The sequence below is a fragment of the Chrysemys picta genome, unplaced genomic scaffold, assembly GCF_011386835.1.
Source record: "Chrysemys picta bellii isolate R12L10 unplaced genomic scaffold, ASM1138683v2 scaf3, whole genome shotgun sequence".
Taxonomy (NCBI): Eukaryota; Metazoa; Chordata; order Testudines; family Emydidae; genus Chrysemys; species Chrysemys picta.
In genome coordinates, this window is record NW_027052710.1 from 659,183 (window position 1) to 665,817 (window position 6,635).

Consider the following 6,635-nt stretch of genomic DNA (forward strand, 5'->3'; position numbering starts at 1 on the left):
CAGATCACTGGGTGGGGGCTCGAGTCACACTTAAGGAATTGTAGAGAATCCCCTAAGGTAAAGACCTGACCCTTGTTGCTGGTGACGCTGCTGCTTCAGGGTTTCACTTCTTCTCCTCACAAACACCCTACGGCTGCATTCCTCCCCGCTCGCTAAACCCCCCAATTAGTGACACTCTAGGGAAGAGCTCCTGTCTAGTCAGAGCAATGCCTTTAAGTAGGGTTACCATATTTAAAAATTAAAAAAAGAGGACACTCCACGGGGCCCTGGCCCCACCCCTTCCCCGCCCCAACTCCGCCCCTTCCCCGACCGGCCCCGCCCCAACTCCGGCCCTTTCCCAAAGTCCCCGCCCCAACTCCGCCCCCTCCCCTGAGCGCCCGCATTCCCCCTCCTCCCTCCCAGCCATGTGAAACAGCTGCCCGAGCGCAACTGGCTTCGGGCAGCCCCCAGACCTCCAGACCCTGCACCCCCAGCTGGGTACTTCCCCTCCCGGGCTCCGGCGGCGGCTGCTGCGTGCTGCTCCCTGACTCCTCAGCTCTGTAAGAGCTGAGCTGCCCGAGCGCTACCGGCTTCGGGCAGCCCCCATCCCTCCGGACCCTGCGCCCCCGGAGCCCGGGAGGGGAAGTGCCCGACCGGCGGCGCAGGGTCCGGAGGTATGGGGGCTGCCCGAAGCTGGTAGCACTTGGGCAGCTCAGCTCTTAAACAGAGCCAAGGAGTCAGGGAGCACAGAGCCGCTGGAGCCCGCTCTAAGGTAAGCCAGGGATGCCGGAAGCTGGGAGTATTTTTCCCAGACATGTTCGGCTTTTTGGAAATTCCCCCCATACGGGGGTTTGATTACCAAAAAGCCGGACATGTCCGGGAAAAATCGGACGTATGGTAACCCTACCTTAAGCCATGGGCCTTCAGCAATGGTGAAATTCAGAGACACGCGCTTTTAGTCCAGATTAAATGCAAGTTTATTATAACTGAAATATTAAATCATTTCTACAAGACAAGAGGGGCCCGTTCTGGGGGTGTGAAGGGATCGCAGAACCGGACCGCTAATCATTATGGAAACAAAATCAACAAATCAATGGGTTATTGAGGGAAGGCAGAAGCTGACGCACTGGCTATTGACTGTGGAATAGATTTGGCCAAACCAGCCGCAATGTATCGAAGTCTCCAATTGCTCAAATGAATTGTTCAATCATCGGCTCTTATAATAAACTACAGAATAGGCTCCCACTGAGAATAGCAAATCAAGGAGCAATAGATGTACATAAACTCAGCATCAAACACTAAAGCCTCTCTCCACACAACTCACCAGCCGTGAATGGGGGCACAGCCCAGAGTATAAGTGACAGCTGCCACTCAGCCAGGTCATTATCAAGCATCCAATATGGGTTTATCAGCCAGACACATCTTGACCCTTCTCCATTTCAATCCAGAGCCATTCACAGGGTTAATAGCACAGCCAGACACAGGTGCTTCCCTGGACAAATCTACCTTTGCATAAGGGGCTGGTTAAACCTATGAGCGCAGAGACAGAATTACAAGGATCAGTCTCAGCATTTCTTAATCTATTCTTGTCTCACAGGAGAACCTAGGACCCCGTCAGGAGATGGCCCTGTTGCGCTAGGTGCTGTACAGACACAGAACAGAAGGATGGGCCCTGCCCCTGAGAGCAACAATCTAAGACTAGACGCAGCAGGCGGGTGCTCCAGGCAGACGGGGGAGCACAAGGGAGCAGGGAGATGGTTGGGATAACGCAATGGGCAGCGCTCCCAGAGCTCCAGCCACGGGCCATTGTCGAGTGATCCAGAGGGTCCATGGCAGGGGTGAGGCTGAAGGAGGCGTTTGCAGAAGGTCAGTCCGGGGGCTCCATGGGGGGTTACAGGCGGCTCCTCCTCGGACAGGGGCAGCCTGGGGGAAAGTCACTGTTAGTGTTGCTCCCCGTTGTCTCCCAGTGAAGAGTTCGATGGGCTCTGCCCTGGCCCTGCTCTCGGCTGGGGCCTGAAATAACCATTCCCTGAGCTCCCTGCAGAGCGCGTGAGGCACTGGGGACCCTGGGGAGCTTTATCACAACTTGGCCGCATTCGCTGGGGAAATAAAGAGAAACCAAAGAACAGGGTCAGTCAGGATCCCTCCCCCCCCACCTCCCATTTTATGAATTAAATTCAGTATGTTATGGTGGGGGGGAGACCTCCGTGGAAACGGGGCTCAGAGCTCAGTTATGGTGAAGTTTCACACCTGATGCAGAAAAGCAGCAATTTCATGAGACTTCCCACAGTTTTGAGCTCTGAGCTCCAGCTGGGACAGGGTCTTTTCAGTCACGTGCTGACGTTTCTTCCTTGCAGGGGGTGCGGGCGTTTTCATGCTGTTTCTCTGAGTTTGAAACGTCTCCCTCCATAACCACCTCCAGAACTCGTAGAGCGTCAGCAGCAGCATCATCCAGGAAACTCTTCAACATGAAGTATGTGGTAGGGAGAGAAACTGCTGCAGATGCCACAGAACCTACCACAGCACCTACCACCGGTATAAATTTTAATAAAATTGTTGAATATTGCACTGCCCCAGCCATGTACTTGGTCACCAGCTTAATTACAAGATCTTATGTCATTTCCTCCCCCAGGGGGGACTTTATAACGGCCTTCAGCTCTGCAATGGGCTTGTTAGCCTGTCTAGCAAGTGTAGCGAGAGCGTTTTCATTGAGGCCGAAGTCCCTGCAGTACTCTTTCAGGGACATCATCAGCATGCTCGTATCGCAAACAATGGAGAGACCCGGGATAGGAACAGCAGCGACTGCGCGTGACACCAGACTTTTCAGACAGATCTGCCTATGCAGTTGTTGTTTTTTCTTCTCCAAGGTTTCTTTAGAAACATTGGACAGGGATCGTAGGAGAGTGAGTCTCTTGTGACTGGGGAGCTCAACCACAAGCGTTTCCTGCAATTTTGGAAAATCATAATTGCGTAAGTCCTGTCTAGATACAAGAAAAACGCGTGGGGAGACCACCCCTCCTGCTTCCAGGCCTTCGATGCACTTCCTTCTGATGGCATCGAGGATCGCACTCTCACTGTACTGATGTGGCCTTTTCGTGGCAGCTTTCCTCTGCTTCAGGATTCCCTTCTCGTCATAGTGTCGTTTTTCATTTGTCAAATCCTGGTCCACCTTGGAGCGCACAAAGTAAAACTTCTTCCCCTCTCTCTGGATCTCCTGGGCGAGTTCAATATCGTGGGTTTTGAAGCGGGCGCAGGAGATGATGATGAAAAAGTCGTAGCGGCTGAACCCCACCTGCTCGAGGTACGTGTCTGATTTAAATTTTGGGGTCCCGATCCCTGGCAGATCCCAGACTATTACATTTGGGTAGCTAGGATGTGGGTAGGCAGTGGGCTGCATTGTTGTTTCATTCACCCCCGTATCAGCCGCATGGTCATCTGTATCCCCCAGGCCCCGGATGGCGTTGACAAAGGACGATTTTCCACAGCCGGACTCCCCCGTGACAGCGATGTTGAGAGTGATTTTATCAACCATCTCCAGAGCCTCTTTCGCTTTAGCAGCTGCTTCGGCGAGGTTTCCTTTCCCGACAGCAGCCTTCAATTCTTCCATATCCTCTTCAGATATCTTGGGAAACTCTTTAGCATCTACCCCAGCCATGGCAGCTCCAGTGCACTGCTCAGTCTGCCTGCGAAAAGACAATGAGATATTCCATGTATGGTTAGTTTAGACAGAAGATAGATGTCAGCTCACATGTGAAGGTCCAGTGGGAGTTTGGGCAGGAAATGGGAAAGGTGGAGTTAAGGTGACACTTTCCACTCAGCTCAAGCATATAACCTTAACTCTGCCCCCATAGGAATTCCAGGAGAGACACCCCCTCTGTTTTTCTGGGGACGGAAGGGACCACACAACATGTGACGTGAAATCCCAGAAAAGAATCAGTATTTTCCCAACAGGAAGCCAAAGAAATTCCCTTAGAGAAAGAAGAAGTTTCCCATGAAGTGCTTGGGATGGGTAATGGCTCCCAATTAGCCTGCTGGGGCTTCTCCCACCCAGCAGACCTCAGCAAGTCCACAGGGAAGGGAGGAAGAACCCCAGACCCCTCAAGCCTTCTGCTCTCTACACAATCTCTAGCCCTTCTTCCCACCTGTGATCAAGAGCAAGAGTCTTTTCCTAGAGCTTTCAGGAGAGCCAGAGCGGGTGGGAGAGGGGACTGGGTGACTATCAGGGGCTTGGAAGAAGGAGGGGCATTTTCCTCCCTTCCTGTGACCCTGTGTGCATGATGGGAGAACCTGCACTGGATCTCAGGCTCATTAGTTCTATCAGTGTCTGCACTGGGGCTTTGGTCGGCTTCAGTATATCACACAGGATGTGAAATTTTTCACAGTCCTGAGCGATGTAATTAGGTTGACTTAACTCTGCAGTGTAGACCATCTCTTAGAGCAGGGGTCTCAAACTCAAATGACCAGAAGGGCCACATGAGGACTAGTACATTGGCCCGAGGGCCGCATTACTGACGCCTCCCCCACCAACGCCCTCAGCCCTGTCCCCACTCCACCCCTTCCACGAGGCACCACCCCTGCCCCGCCTCTTCCCACCCCTTCCCTGCCCCCATTCCAATCCCTTCCCCCAAATCCCCACCCCAACTCTGCCCCCTCCCTGCCCCCAGGGGGTGCAGGAGGGGTGTGGGGGGGGCTCAGGGCAGGGAGTTGGGGTGTGGGGTGCAGGAGGAGTGAGGGGTACAGTAGGGGGTCAGGGTTCAGGGTACAGCAGGGGGCTCAGGGCAGGGGGTCGGGGTGCAGGAGGGGTTAGGGGCCAGGTCCTGACACGGCGTGTACCGGGGGCAGGGCAGGCTCCCTGCCTGCCTGCCTGCCTGTTTGCCCTGCCCCTGCGCTGCTCCGGGAAGAGGCTGGAACGTGGGGAAGGAGGGGCAAAGGGGCTGTGTGTTGCTGTTGCTTCAGGCACTGCCCCCAGCAGCTCCCATTGGCCGTGATTCCCATTGCCTGAAGCAACAGCAACACACAGCCCCTCCGTCCCCCCTTCCCCACGTTCCAGCCTCTTCCCGGAGTGGCGCAGGGCAGGGCAGGCAGGCAGGGAGCATGCCCTGCCCCCGGTGCACGTCCGGCCGGAGCCGCTCTAGGTAAACACTGGCGGAGGGCGGGGGGGCTGCGAGGGGCTCGTGGGCCGCAGAAAATAGCCCCGCGGGCCGCTGGCTGCTTGTTTGAGACCCTTGTCTTAGAGGAAGCAGAGGGACAGAGTTTCTTGGGCACACAGCCCACTGGAGGGCAGGCGTGGGGATTTTGGAGTGAGGAAAGTGCCTGTGACTGTTTCTGCTGTGTTCAGAAACCACATCTGTGTGTGCGCTCTGTGTAAATAAACAAGCTCACACCAAGAACAGACCTGGCTTGTGTCTTTGATTCCTCCTCGTAATGCAAATAGCCCTGCAAATAATGGTGAACCCCATGGCCCCAAGAGGCAACAGTATTAAGTGGGACTTTCATTTTAACAATCTCCCTCATTCATTCCCTGTCTTTTATGGAGAACCCCTGCTTGCCAGTCTGTAGGATGGTGTCAGAGATGGTATGAATTGTTCTTTTGGGGGATAGAGGGAAAGTTAGTTTAGACAAGCTGGAGCGGCTGCGAGGACAGTGGCTCAGGGAGAAGGGGTGGTGCGAGGGTGGGATCTTGGGGGGGAAGGGGCAGGAGTTTGGGGGTAGGGGAAGCATGGGGGGCACAGTTTAGGTGCTAGTGCCCCCCCCACACACACTTTTAGGAATCTTCGGTCACCACTGGCAAAAGAAGAAATTACGTGGAGAAGGAAAATAACCAGGAGGGAGGGGGTGTCAGCAGGAATCCGTCTCTCATCCCAGGTGGAGTTTAGCGGATTCAGCTGGAGCTGGTGGCATCATGTGGTTCCCACTCTGACCTGCTCTGGTCATCACATCTCTGAGGATGAGGAGGAATACAAGACCCAGTAGAGTCACGGTGGATCCTGGGGTTCCAGGAGACAGTGGGGGTGGCAGCCATGTTGGTGAGGCGTGCTTCTTTCAGTCCCCCCATCCCAATGCTTCTATTTAGTGACCCCCAGATACACAATATCCAGGTGGGGGAGGAGCCTTGTCCCATTGACGTTAATCACTCAAACATGCTATGGGGATTTGAACTCTAGAGGGTGCCTCCCATTTCCGGACTTTCTCAACTCATTGTGGTGCCAGCCTGGGACTTCACCCAGAGCCCGGCCCACCCTGGAGCCTTAGCCCAGCTCTTTTCCCTCCTTCAGTCCCGTCTGTTGGTCTCCTGCTTTGCTGACTTTTGCAGTTTGTCTAACAGGCTACATTGGCCTTTTGTCACCTTGGACGCGCTGGACTGTGCCATTGGGGCCAGCGCTGACGGGCGGGGGACAGTGTCCCCTACTGAGCACAGTGACCCCTAGCACCACACTGGGGCATTGGGGCCAGCACAGACTGTGAGGGGAAAGCGCCCTTACTGTAAATCCCACCCCACTCCCTGCAGCACAGCATTGCCCGTCGAGCTCCCTGTCCCACTCCTGGGAGCGCGGCGCCCCCAATGCACCCTCATCCCACTGCCTGCAGCACGCTGCCCCCTACCGAGCCCCCACCCTACTCCCTGCAGCACAGCGCCCCCTACCGAATCCCCACCC

General features: G+C 55.1%; 1 pseudogene; it reads right to left on the reverse strand.

The window, feature by feature from the left end:
- Window positions 1-2,305: 2,305 nt before the first annotated feature.
- Window positions 2,306-3,799, reverse strand: LOC135977545 (interferon-inducible GTPase 5-like; annotated as a pseudogene).
- Window positions 3,800-6,635: the final 2,836 nt, after the last annotated feature.